This window comes from Acinonyx jubatus, chromosome C1 (genome assembly GCF_027475565.1).
Source record: "Acinonyx jubatus isolate Ajub_Pintada_27869175 chromosome C1, VMU_Ajub_asm_v1.0, whole genome shotgun sequence".
In the NCBI taxonomy this organism is placed as follows: domain Eukaryota; kingdom Metazoa; phylum Chordata; class Mammalia; order Carnivora; family Felidae; genus Acinonyx; species Acinonyx jubatus.
In genome coordinates, this window is record NC_069381.1 from 29,578,694 (window position 1) to 29,593,041 (window position 14,348).

At 49.0% G+C, this 14,348-nt stretch overlaps 1 long non-coding RNA gene across 1 annotated transcript in view; it reads right to left on the minus strand.

Annotated features, from left to right (window-relative positions):
- The window catches only part of LOC113599412 (uncharacterized), a 59,545-nt gene that overhangs the window by 13,417 nt on the left and 31,780 nt on the right, over positions 1 to 14,348 (minus strand). The window contains exon 2 of the long non-coding RNA XR_008294043.1: positions 6,781 to 6,911. This is a non-coding gene — a long non-coding RNA (uncharacterized LOC113599412). The remainder of the gene's footprint in view (positions 1 to 6,780; positions 6,912 to 14,348) is intronic.

Below are 14,348 nucleotides of genomic sequence, written 5' to 3' on the forward strand. Positions count from 1 at the left end.
GAATGGCATGGTCCCTGCCCTAGGGGGGGTCAGTTGGTGCCCTGACATTTGCCCAGATAATTACCATCTCTCCTTTAATATATGACAGCATTGATTATTAGATGCTAATTACTAACTACTAATAAGAAAGGAAAAAATATTGCCAATGAAACTAAGGTACGATACTTTTTTATCACAGAAATATTTTATTCTTATCAAAAGAGCTCTATTCGACCTCATCAGATGTGGTTTTTTTTTAATTATATATCACTCTGGGGCATACACATAAAAAGAAAACCATAAGCAAAATTATGTGCTTATGGTCTCTAAACACATTCAGAGCCCAACCTTTCTGAATCACTTTTCTACTCAGAATGGTTTATGGCCAGGCTATTGTCATATAATGTCATCCTCTGACATCAAGAGCATAGATGATGGTGCGTTCCTTCAAAGAGAACTCCACTGCCATCTCTGGGATATTCTTCCCTGCTGCTGACATCCACTTTTACAAGTTCCAGTTCTGGACTTGTCTTGGTCTTACCAGAAGGTTGTCAACCGAAGATTTACAGACAAGAACCCAGACTCATATTCCTTCCTTGAATGGCCTCTAACTGGCTTATGACTTTTACACGGACAGGTGGATATGGTCAGGACAAGTCACAAAGAATAATGATCACTGTCCAGCATGCACAGGCAGTGGTAACCACATCACGACTCTTACTTCTCCAACAGTAACTATGACAGTGTCATGCCTGGTGAAAATGCATCCCGGGGCTCAGTTGGATAAGTGTCTGAGTCTTGATTTCAGCTCAGGTCATGATCTCACGGTTCGTGGGATCAAGCCCCACATCGGGCTCTGCGCTGACAGTGTGGAGCCTGCTTGGGATTCTGTCTCTCCCTCTCTCTCTGCCCCTCCCCTGTTCTCTTGCTCTCTCAAAATAAACAAATAAATAAACAAAAAAACAAACTTTAAGAAAATGCATCTTGATTTCAGAAATATGAACGTGTGGAAAATCTTAGAAGCAATGAACTCCAGTAGTTTGGTAATTGGGCTCTAGTGTGATCTGGGCTAACTAGACTTACACAATTCTAGAAGCTGAAGGAAAACCTACTCCTGTGGCAGAGGTAGCCTTTGAGCAGGAGCCCAAAGCATAAAGAGGAATGCACCATAAAGCCAGGGGAGGGCATCCTGGGCTGAGGGAACAGCCTGTGCCATAGATGGAAGCATGAAGAATCATGGGACACCTGGCAAATAGTCAAGACTTCGGTGAGTCTTACGTGGGAGGAAATTAATAAACTACAAGGGATGGTAAGATAATCACGTGATCAGATCTGCATCCTGGAGTGATCCCTCTGCAGAAGAGACAGACGCTTGGGACTGTGGTGGGGGAAGGGGGGCTGTCACATAATGAAGCTGGACCCAAGGTGGGGGCAGGGGAGGGGAGCCAATTTCTAAACATGGCCTCCAACCAACAACTCTTTGCACCCCTCTATGCACAAACTGCTCTTCATGTCAAGAGGTGGAGACTGATCCCCCTTCCTCGAATCTGGGTGGATATGTGACTTGCTTTGATCATAGAATTTGGCCCTAAGAGAGCTGGCACCTTCTACTTTTCCCTCTGGAAGCCAGTTGCCATGTAAAGAAACTCAAGGAAGACCACTGGCCGTCTTGGGCACCGGGATACCGCCACGTGAGTGACCTCTGTTACACTGGTGGGAGCAGAGCCACTCAGTTGGACCCGGTCAACCCACTGAATCAGGAGAAATAATAAATTCTCATTTTTAAGCCACTAGGTTTTGGTTTGCTTTGTCACATAGCAATAGCTAACTGACACCTGGAGGGATGGAGAGGTGGAGAAGGAGGGGGGAAATAATCATGAGGGTCAGGAGAAAAGACTTCATGAAAATTGTGTACGCGGAGTGTATGCACCGTGCCAGACCTGCAGCTAGGGCCTCTGTGTGGGTGGGGGGAGCAGGTGGGGAGCCCCCTAGAGTTGCTGCTGCAGACTTGGAGCAGAACCTGAGCCTCTGTATCTCGGAATGCACGGGCAATGTTAAAAGGCAAAATTCCTTGCTTCTGATGTGATTTGACAAACAGCTGCACACCCTCTCAGGGCAAGCTGCGGTTGAAGCCAGGGGCAGGGATTCTGCCTGGGGCTCCTGTGGGGTTCACGGTCCGGTTCCACAGAGAAATAAAAGAGATTTGGAGGAGGGAGAGAGCACACACAGTTGTAAGGGTCGAGATAGGCTTTGGGGAAGAAGAGAGCGTTTCGATTGTTCCTTCGAGGACAGAACATTTCCACAAGGGATGCTAGATGGAGAAAGCATTCTGGGAAGGGGGAACAGCAGGTGCAAAGGCACGGAGGTGGGCGGCGCACAGGGGCACGTGGGGAAACTGGGAGAGGTGAGATTGGGGCTCGCGGGGAGTGCAGTGGCTCCGCTGAGGCTCCCATGGGCTCCCTCACAGAGCAGGGTTTGCAGTTCTGCTCACGGCCATTACTTTTCCCTGTCACCCGGAGCCTTAGAATTGTCAAGAGTCTGGCCCACCCCACTATGGATCTTCCTCAACCTTACCTCAAACATCTGAAAACATCCCTGATCCATGCAGAGAGGGGGGGACTTGGGGTCAGGAGCCACGGCTTCTGGTCCAAACATTGTAACCTACTAGCTGTGTGACTTTGGCAAATTACTTAACTTCTCTGAGCTTCTGTGTTACTTGTAAAGTGGGAATCAATAGCATCACCTGCCTCACAAGTTGGTCGTAAGGATTAAATGAAATGAGGCGTGTGACTGTGACTTTTTTTACATGGCTTTTTTTTCTTACCCATTCCTTTTGGTTCTACACAAAGGAAGTCTATCTAAATAGTCCTGTGTTTTATTTTGGTTTGGGTGTTTTGTTTTGTTTTGTTTTGTCTTTTGCTTTTGGGGCTTTTTTTGTGCTAGGCCCTTTTCCCTCCCCACCTGGATGGGTGGGTTGAAGACAGGAACAGTCTTATGTAGCCCATTCTGTCCCTCTCTTACTCGTCAGGGTCTTCCAGCTGGCAGAGCAATGCATTCTGCCCCCCTCTCTGCCACCCCCAGTAACCCACGGTGCTCTAAGGCAGAGGAGCCTGCTGACAGGTCCATGGAAGTCAAGAGAGGATACAAAGGGTGAAGAGTGTTGTCATATGTTTGAGGGAGAACAGAAAATAGCTGGCATATCACCAGCAGGAGACTGGTTCAGTACATCATAGCATACATCGTGTTGAGAGGGGTGCCTGGGTGGCTCAGCCAGTTGGGCATCTGACTTCAGCTCATGTCACGATCTGGAGGTTTGTGAGTTCGAGCCCTGCATCGGGCTCTGTGCTGACAGCTCAGAGCCTGGAGCCTGCTTCAGATTCTGTGTCTCCTTCTCTCTCTACCCCTCCCCTGCTCATGCTCTGTCTCTCTCTCAAAATAAACAAAAACTTTTTTTTAAATAATAAAAAAAAAAAGACAGACTCACACAGGCAGCACAATCAGCTGCCCCTATAATAGAGACAAACGGCCTTGACGTCAACAACAGTTATGACGATCGCCATCACTGCTTACTGAGCAGTTACTATGTCCGAAAGCCTGGGCCAAGTGTTCTGTGCATATCCACACACTGAATCCGTGCAATAGGCATCAGAAGTATATTTTATTATCCTCTTTCTTCAGATAAGGAAATGGGGCACATGAGCTTAAGTAATTTTCCCAGAGACATGCAGGCAGAGAGCTGGAACTTGACCCCAGGCTACCTAAGTCTGAAGTCTTTGCCCTTTTTGTTTGGAGGGACTGTCCATAAGGGCACATCTGTGAACCTGCACAGGAGGGAAAGAAAGGTCTGGCTGTAATGCAAGGATGTGAAACAGACTCAAAGTCAGCCGCATAGAGACTTCCAAAACCGTGATGAGCTCCCTCTTGATGGAACAGCCACTCAGACACTTAGTCCTGGTAGATAGCACGACATAATGGAAAATCAACTGGCCTGAACTCAGCCTGGAGTCCCATGAAACAGTTGTGTGACCCCAGGAGGATCCGCCTCCTTTCTGGGCCTCAACTTCTTCCTCTGTGAAGTGAGGGTATAAGGCAGGTTGACTTGGGCAGAGCCCCTTCCAGCTCTAATATGCTGAGATTCTAAGGGGCTCTGACACCCCAAGTCTCCGCTGAGTTGTGGTTCTGCTCCCCCTGAGTGGAGGGGAGCCCCGATCTGCCCAGCAGAGTGCACCCTTAGCCCATGGGCAGTGGTTCTCGCTCAGAAACGAGGTTCCGGTCTGAAAACAACACAACTGTGTCCACCGGCAGACGTCCCTGGCTCCGCTCCCGGGCCTGGCCGGGTCCAGGAGACAGTCAGACATGGACACATTGATACATACTAAACTCTTGCCCTAAAATCTCTGTGATGCCTGAGGGTGAACTCACATCAGCCCCACTTTGAGGACAGAACAGTAAAGGAAATGGAGGGACATTGGGCAGCTGAGAACACAGAAGTGACGCTCCCGTGTAGGAGGGCTCTCCCAGCATGGCCTCCTGCAGCCCCACTGCCCCCCAAAGGCTGCATATCACAAACACTTGCGACTTTCTGCACAAACACCTTCTCTCTGGCTGGAAGCAGCCCTCAACTGATGACGGAGACAATACCCAGTTTCCTTAGCCAGGAAGCGAGATAGCTCTGAGACATGGGCAGACTGTCTTCCAGAGTTCCCAGGGGGCTCAGGCTCCAGGTGCCCACAGTGGAATTGGCCATCCTTCCCCTTCCCTGTCCCCCACCCATGTTTCCTGGGATCAGCTCCTGAATAAACTACTGGGACTTGAATCCCTGTTTGGGGACTTGGTAATGGGGCAACTGACTAAGTGAAACTACACTTCCCAGAATTCCATTTCCTGGATGTTTCCGGCCAATGTGGGCCACAGAGGAATTCTTGCAGAAGACTGGGAGGGCAGCAGGGAAGCCACAGCCATTTTGGAGCTCGCACACTCTGTGACTGGGCCCCGTTGGCATAAGGTCCACACCTGCTGCACTCTCCCTGGACCTCCCCTCAGCTTCTCTGACCACCAGCTCATGCACACATGTTCAGCGCTGTGATACGGGGCCCTGGCTTCTGCAGGACACCCCACACCATCAGGGGCAACAAGAACCGACCCCAACTTCCCAGAGTTCTCATAGGGTTCCAGCTCATTTCTGCTGTCCCTTACTCTCCATCCATCCTCCCTTCCCGTCTGCCTGCTGGATTTCAGCCTCCAGTATCAGGCACAGCGATCACAGCCTTACAGAGACTCCCACAATGTGTGAGGTCCGGTCGGTCCTTATAATAATTCCCTTAAATGTGGGTATGTATTGCTCCAGAAGAAAAATCAGAGACAAAGTGTGTCAGAATCCAGGCAAACCCCCACTAGGAGATGCATTTTGTGTTTCGCTTCTTCGCGGTGACAGGTGCACCTCTCCGACAGGCTTCACCCATACACCTTGTCTCAGATTCTGCTTCTGGGGGAACCCAAACCCAGACAGCCAGGAACTCCCAGGATATATTGGGATGAATCGGTTAGACCTGGAGTCCCCACAGGTGAACTGAGACAGAGCCAGGGACATAGCACCCTCAGGACAATATTGGGATGCCATCTTGACCCCGCCCCCCTGGCTGGCAGGGCCCATCTGCTATACAACCAAGCTTTATACTCACACCTCACATTTCCTCCTGTTCTAAGAAGACAACACTGGCACACTCTCGAGCACCCAACAAGAAATATTTCTGTGAAAATGTCAACAGCATTATCACTTTCTTTCTAAGTGGTGGCATATTCCCTAGTGCTCACCATCAAGAACCTTGGTGCAGAATCAGCCTGTTCTCCAGGGTTGAATCAGAAACCGAGTTCCAAAGAGTTAGAAAGAGCCACACAAACCCTCCATCCAGTGAAAAGAGTTAAAGGCTCAGCTGGAAGCAGGCTGGGGTTTTCTGGGCATTCTTAGAGGTCGGGACCCATGAAGCTTGGGAATCCTTTCAAGCACCGTCTCTAAGCAAGGCAGTTTGTTCCCTCCTCAGCTTTGTCACGGGGCTCTGCACAAACACGCACTGGCCCAATTACCCCCAGGCCATGTAACACTGCTCCAATTGACCCTGAGCTCCCCAAGAGCAAGATGCTGATGGCAAGCCACAATCCCTGGCCCCCCAAGGCAATGCATGGGGGATCATAGTGAAGGAGACCAAAGGAAAGGTGCTCTTATGGTCCCCGAACACTGACCCTGGAAGAACACTCTGAAAACTTCTCCAACCTCTTCCTTGTGCAGATAAGGAAACTGACACCCAAGAAGGAGAAAGTTATATGCAAACTATGATCTCCTTGAAGCAGGAATGATGGCTTGTTAGTCTCTGCTTTCTCAGAACCAGCACTGGACCCAACACAGAGTAGGCATCAATCATTGATAAATAAATAAAGGAAGGAAGGGAGGGAGGGGAGAAGGAAGGAAGGGAGGGAGGAATTCATCTAGTCATAATAAACCTAGAACTGGAGGCCGCCCAGCTGGCTCAATGGGTAGAGCATACAACTCGATCTCAGGGCTGTAGGTATGAGCCCCACACTGGGTGTAGAGATGACTTAAAAATAAAATTAAAAATAAATAGAAATAAATAAACAAACCAAGAACTGGAAGTCAAACCTCCTGACTACCAGGTCCTTCCTCTCCCTTCATGCCTCCCCCAGCCCACCCTCAAGCTCACGTCTGATCAAAAATACAATTGCGCTTCCATTGATTACCCACAATCCTCTTGGAATATTCACCCAGAATCCCCTTGGGTTGCTCACCCAGATTCCTGGCTCCTCATCTGGGAAAGTAGAACTTTTGGGACAGCGATCAAAGGCATTTTAAGGGCAAAGGCGTGAAAATCCTGGTTGCTAAGGCAGCTTTTCCAAGCCCATCGGCCGAGAGTCTCCAGCTGTGAAAAGGAGCATAGAATTAAGACAGCTTTCAGTCCTCACCACCACCTCCAGCCCTGCGTTCCCCACATAATGGTCAATGGGAGATATTAGCATCTAAATTATTTTAAGGAGATGTAATAAGATTCACCCAGCAGGCCATTAATGACGAAAGAGATTATTACTGGAAAAAATCCAAGACTGACTTTGAGCAGAGTTGGTTCATCTAAATGACCCTTTCCCTGCACCTCAGATGATCCTGGTCCCCAGAGATTATACAGATTTGAAAAAGTAACTGCCAAGGAACACGCTCACGTTTATGCAAGAGGATCTTACGAAAGGAATCTCTAGAGAATTAGGGTCAGGCGTGCATAGCAGTGAGATAAATGGGATGTTCCCTGAATCGTAAGAATCCTCTGTGGCAGAATTTACAGGAAGCATCTCCAGTCTCCATATTTGGCAGGCGTCCAGCCAGAGTTGTCAAGTATTAGATTAATTTTAATTCAATGCAAAAAACCACATTAGTGTAGTGTTGCAATTGAGAGTTGAAACATACAAAAGCCAAGAGTCCTTGAAGTGAATCATTCCAAAGCCTGAGCATCATTTCAAGCGTCCATCAAAAAAAGCACATTCTTCAGAGCATTCCCCAGCTATCTGCCACCTTCAAATCGTACTACTTAGCCAGGTAAATGGGCCACTTGGCAGTGACCTGAGGATGGAGCTGGTGATAAGTGTTACTCCGCAGGTCCTGGTCACAGGAGTTAAAGTTCAAACTCCTTGGCGCAGCATTCAAGACCTTCCGCGAGCTAGTTTCAAATGCCCTCCATAACCTCATCTTTCAGTACCACCTTCCATGGTTTGCAGGCTGCAGCCACGCCAGCCCTTTGATGACCACTGGTAATCTTCCTGCCACATTTCACCTGCTCTGTTCACTCAGTGTGCTCCACTCAGAGCCCTGGGAGAGAGAAGCCCCACGCACCATCCACTGCAAGGTGGGGCTTACCTCCCAGCCTCTGCTTATTGTCGAGGAGGAAGGGAGCTCCTGACACAGAGGACACAGGCCACTAGCTAACCATCAGCAAATCAGATTTCTCTTGAAAATTGGAACTAAGAGACACAAGTGACAGTTAGTAGGCAGACAGTCTTGAGCCCGCAAACGGAGAAGACATTTTGAGGCAAGGTACAATGATGAGCAAGCGAAGAGTCACCTCACAGAGAGAGCAACACAAGAACCACAGGATGGAGATGGAGAAAGGATGGGTCTGGCTTCCTGCCTCTCTTTCAAGACCCCTCCCCAGGCCTGCTGCTGTTGGGGCCTGTGAGATGTCCCATCTCCTGATGATTATTTCTCTCACAAACCATCCTGAGCGAGTGGCTTTCGTGGGATCCATGGATTCTCACTGGGAACACGAAAGAGCAGACCCCTCGATGTAGGTAATGCCAGTCATCCAACTGGTCACCCAGTGGATGCTTATATGGATGGCCCATATACCACCCCCTGCAAACCTACATCCAGCAGTACCCCTCCAGCCTTTTCTGCTGAGATGGCCTCACCCCTGGCAGGAAGCCCTGTGGACGGTATATTAGTCAGAGTTCTCTGGAGAAGCACAAAGTCAACCATTACAGGTGGTATCTATTTTTAAATGTCCCTGCTACATGGGACATAGGCTCCTGGTCACACCCCTCTGGCCTGTGGAAGCTCAGTGTGGTCACAGCCACTCCTACCAGCCTTACAGCTGTAAATTATGTTTAAGCTCATGCTGATCACCACTGCACTGTGTCTCAAACTCCAGGGGCAATGTAAGGTCTTCTTTTTAGACTTAGGCTTAGGATAATCCCCCCCCCACACACACACACATATATACACACACCCCACTCTATGGATGGGGTCACTGGGGAGAAATGCCATAGCATTTGAAAAACGTTTTCAGGAGAACGATTTCTTGATTGTCTTAGAGCATATGCCAAAATGGGGTACCATCTTGGCACCCTCTTATACTAGCTCTGGTGGTTGCTATGTATTATAAGACCTCCACCAGTGGCCATGCCTCTGGGCCTTTGCTTATGCCCACCTTCAACCAAGAATGTCCTCTTTTCTCTTCTCTTTTCTCAACCCCCATGAAACCAGGTACCATGTGAAAGCAAAGCAAAAAAAGAGAAACCTGAGCTTGCATTCCTCGCTCCCAAAGTCAAAGCCCTGCAGTTACCCAGGCCAGCCCCCTTAGATGACAATTTGGAGACCATCTGTTCTATCAGCATTCCACCTGTGGTCTCAGCCCCACCAACAAGCAGCTTACCAAAGTATTCCTACGTTGTCCTCTTCCCAAGAGGATTTCAAGAAGATGCGATTTTTCTCCATCACTTTCCAGTTCCAGTGATGCCCCTTATACAGCTGCCATCTGCCCTGCTGCCCCCCCCCCCCCATAATCCAGTTCTGAGTGCCTGCGTGGGGAGGGCTGGCCTGACCCAGCTGGACCTTATGGTGCCCAGGGGAGCTCGGGGAAGCCTCACTCGAGACTCTGGAACACCGGAAGTAGGGATGAATTCAACAGAAGCCATGAGGAAAACTGAGGTCCAGAGAGCCAGGCAAGCTATGACTTCAAGAGAGGCTGGGAGAGGGTGGGCTGAGCTCAGGGGCCTGTCTGTTTCCTCTGTGCAGAAACAAGAGGGATGTCAAAGGTCACCAAATCCAAGCTTTGGGACTCTCTAAAGCCTCACTTGACTCCTCCAGTGACCAGAAAAGGAAGAAGGCACTCACATCTACTGAGACGCACAATATGCCAAGGACAGGACTAGGTGCCTTATACACGGTGCCCAAGCACAGGTCCCCACAGCTCTGTGGTGTTCATTCCATTGTCACTGTTAACCTCACAGGACAGAGTTCAAACTGTGGCCCGGAGGGATTAAATGAATTGCCCATGAACACTCAGCTGAAGCCAGGATTGGACTCCAAAGCCCACACTCTTCTCCACTGCACCCTAAGATTTTTTTTAATTAAATATTTATTAAGCAACCACTGTGTGTTAAGCTTTGCATTGGACATCTCCACTTGTAGTCATCACGTGCAATCTTCTTGGCCACCTGCAAGATTAGCATCATCAGTCTCATTTTACAGACGAGGAACCAAGGCCCAGAAAAACCAAGCGCTTTGTCTAGGTAGTAACCCACACCCGTTAACCAAGTCCAGCACTCCCTGCATGGTTCCCGAGCTGCTGGGAAGCAGTTCACTACCTCACAGTAGACCAGCCTCAACTGGAGAAGCTCTGACAGAAAACCACAGAAGTCTTGGGACAGAGATTATATGGCCCTCAGCCCACGCAGGTGGGTGTTAGATTCCAAGACTTAGAAGAATCTGATGGCACAGAGATATGCCCATTCTTATTTTTCTTAATGTTTATTTATTTTTGAGAGAGAGAGAGAGAGCAATCAGGAGAGGGCAGATAGAGAGGAAGACAGATTCCAAGGCAGTCTTCGGGCTCTGGGCTGTCAGCCCAGAGCCCAATCAATGCAGGGCTCAAACTTCTGAACTGTGAGATCACAACTTGAGCTGAAGTCGGACACTTAACCAACTGAGCCACCCAGGCACCCTGAGATATGCCCATTCTTAAACCAGCATTCCAGACAGGAAGGAGTATGTGGTCACCACAAGCGATATGCAGCTGTTATGGGACAGGCGAAGGCCTGAAGCAAGTCAGTTTCCTTACTTGGGTCCCATTTCTCTCATCTGTGTAAGAGTGCAGTGATCACAGGACGGCAAGTAGCCAACAAACATGCCCCATTCTTTCTTTCCACATCCAAGCCAGACATTGCTAATTGAGTACCACATCATCGCTCCAACACAGCCGTCCAATCTTTCTTAACACAGTGTTCCCAGCAATTGTTACAGACTATTTATTCGACTATGAAACTATTTGCCAGTCCTAGATACACTCTATATTTCCAAATGTAAATAGAAGCATACAACATACCCACCTTTCCGCCAGTGATGGCCGGCCACATCCCTCTCACATGGAAGCACTCTGACTCTGACCCTTCTGCCTCCCACATTCACTTAAAAGGATGACTGTAATTACATTGAGCCCACTCAAACAATCCACGATAATCCCCCCATCTCAGGATCCTTAATTTATTTATGTTTTATTTTTTAATGTTTATTTATTTTTGAGAGAGAGAGAGACAGAGCGTGAGCAAGGGAGGAGCAGAGAGAGAGAGAGAGAGAGAGAGACAGAATCTGAAGAGGCTCTAGGCTCCGAGCTGTCAGCACAGAGCCCAACGTGGGGCTCAGTCTCATGAACCGTGAGATCATGACTTGGGCTGAAGCTGGAAGCTTAACTGACTGAGCCACCCAGGCGCCCCAGGATCCTTAATTTAATCGCATCTGTAATGTCCCTCCTGCCACATAAGACAATATTTTCACAGGTCCTGGGGGTTAAAACGTAGACATCTTTGGGGGCCACTAATTTGCCCATTACAGGTATCTCATGGGATCGTGTCTAAGGATTAGATAAAATCATTCATGTAAGCAGTTTAAGCCCAATGGCCAGCAACTTGGTAAACCCTCAATAGATACTAACTATCGTTACTGCTATACTCCCAACCTCCAGCCTATACCTACTGCAAATAAGTGTTCATGAGATCATATTGCTGATACTGTCATTGGACCTCCTGGCGCTGTACCTTACCATCCCCCCACCATGGCATTTGTCATGCTATATTGTACTTAGCTGGTTACATGCCTCTTCCCCCATCTCTTCAAGGAGAGCAACGCCAAGGAGGCAGCACTGGCCTCCCACAGGGCCTGCCATAAAGTGAGTTCCCAGAACACGTGCCAGGAAAGGCTGAGTAAGGGCTAGACCCCCTGGTGCTCAGGGGGTGGGCATAGTGTTGGGAGGTGGAAACTGGGGCTCTGATTCTCAAGACAAAGGTGGGGGCCACCATCCAACCTTCACTGGCAGCCTGGGATTAGCCACCGTCAGTCCTCTGAGCTTGGCTGGGGAGGCTGAGTGGCATGACCCCTCCCTTTTCTGCTCCCCGCTAAGATATCAACCTTCCGGAGGAAATGTTCAACACAAACAATTAACCTGCATGCGCAGGAGCCGTGCTTGGAGCAGAGCAGGAGCTTGGTCTGCGTTTGTTTCTTTGTCCAAATGCATGACTGGGTTGTCAGCCACTGGCCTGGAAAATTTCTGTTTAGCAACATCATTCTCTTCTGTTGAGAGAAACAGCCTGGGGCAGAGACCTGACATACCTTTGCTCTCTGAGCTCCACTTGATGGGTCTTCATGCAACCCAAGAGCAAGGGTTGAAATTAGGAACCAGGAATATTTTAACTCTTTCCTTTTGCAATGATAGGGGTGTGGGGCAAACTAATGTATTGAGTGGTTACGTTGTGAGTATTGTTGGGCTCCATCTAATCGTGCCATGAAGGCGGCCAGGTCCTTCAGTGCCCCCTTTCCTCGGGGAGCTTTGTTTGACCACAAGAGGTCCAGAAAGGGGGCAGAAATTTACCTGCAAAACAATCCCCTTCCTGGCTTTTGTTAAACCCTAAATTCTGTTTGGGGCAGAGGGATGGGGATTGTAGTGCATTTTTTTGTTTTTTTGTTTTTTGTTTTTTTAGAGAGAAAGCGCAAGCTGGGGAGGGGGCAGAGGCAGAAAGGGAGTGAATCTTAAGCAGGCTCAACACTCACAGCAGAGCTCGATCCCATGACCCTGGGATCATGACCTGAGCTGAAATCAAGAGTCAGACACTCAACCAACTGAGCCACCCAGGTGCCCCTAAATCCTGAATTCTTTGAGGAAAAGAGACTATAACTATCTCCCTGTCCACATTATCCAGCTTCCTCTCTTTCCAGTCCCCCTACCCAAGGTACATGTGCACGCACAGGCACACACACAGACATGCATGTACATGTGTGCATATGTGTGTGCACAGCCACATGTGCATGCACATAGGTGTGCACACACACTAGTCCACGTGTGTGTATATGCATATGTGTGCATATGCATGTTCGAGTGGGTGTGCCTCTATGAACACATAACCCGGCGTGACATACCCACACATACACACGTGCACGTGCCCACTACACTCTAGTCATATTGAGTTCCTGAACTCATCATGCTTCCTTCTCTCACACCTCACACTGCCCAAACCACTGGGGCTTTGTACCTGTTGCGTCCTCTTTATGGAGCATACTTTACCCTTCACCCCTTGGTCCCTAGCTCGCTCTCTCTCTCTCTCTCTCTCCACCCCCCCACCCCCGTCTCCTGCCAGATCTACACTTGACATCTCAGTACTCAGTGCTATAAAGGCCTGTTTACTCATTTACTCATTCTGCCTGAGCAACAAAATACACAAGTCCATTTTGTTCACCTGTGTGTTCCTAATACCTAGCATGGGCCTGTTGTGACCATCTGTGAAATGAAAGGGTGAGTGGATGCATGGATGGATGGATGGATGGATGGATGGATGGATGGATGGATGAATACGAATAAAAGCAAATCATTAGTGGGGCGCCTGGGTGGCTCAGTCGGTTGAGCGTCCGACTTCAGCTCAGGTCACGATCTCGCGGTCCGTGAGTTCAAGCCCCGCATCGGGCTCTGGGCTGATGGCTCAGAGCCTGGAGCCTGCTTCCGATTCTGTGTCTCCCTCTCTCTCTGCCCCTCCCCCGTTCATGCTCTGTCTCTCTCTGTCTCAAAAATAAGTAAATGTTAAAAAAAAATTAAAAAAAAAAAAGAAAAGAAAAAAAGCAAATCACTAGCTCATACCCAGGGTTACCCCAGGGAAATTGTTTGAACCACAGTCCCCTCTAAAACCCCCAAGATTTTTGTCTATGCCCCCCAAATGGCTATGATTTTTCCCTATGCACTGCCTTGGGGCTCTTGGGGCAGATTCAGGATAAGGAATTAGGGGTTACCTCATAGTTTAACTATGATCTAGAAATGCCTTCAAGATCTCCAAATAATTAACATGCCATCAGGCTGGCCTGGTCCTCTCATGGACATTTCGAAGCACAGTGACTCGAAGTGAAAGCCCATTGCTGATAGCATATCAGGGAAATCTCCATGAGATACAGTGCCTTGTCCCAGTCCAAACTGATGGTCATGCCAAGCTGAGAGATAACGGGATGAGGGCTCCCAGGAGGAGCTGGTGGCTGAGGACAGGGATGAAAAATAGCTGCTTCCAGCTGGTTTTGGTGTTGGTTTGTTCTGAGATAGAACAAATGAGGTTTCCGCCCTTGGAAAAGCACCGTTCAGAGTGTTCTCTGAAGAGAGACCGGGAGGGGCAGGCATAACCTGAATCACTTGTAAAACTTACACCACTGTCCACCTCCCACCCCCCACCCCCGACAATGCCACCTCCCTGCCTTCCCTGCACCAACCCCACCCTGTGCATCCGACACCTGAGCAAACTCAGAACACCAGCCTCAAGGCTTCGTTTTCTTCTCCACCCTTCCATCC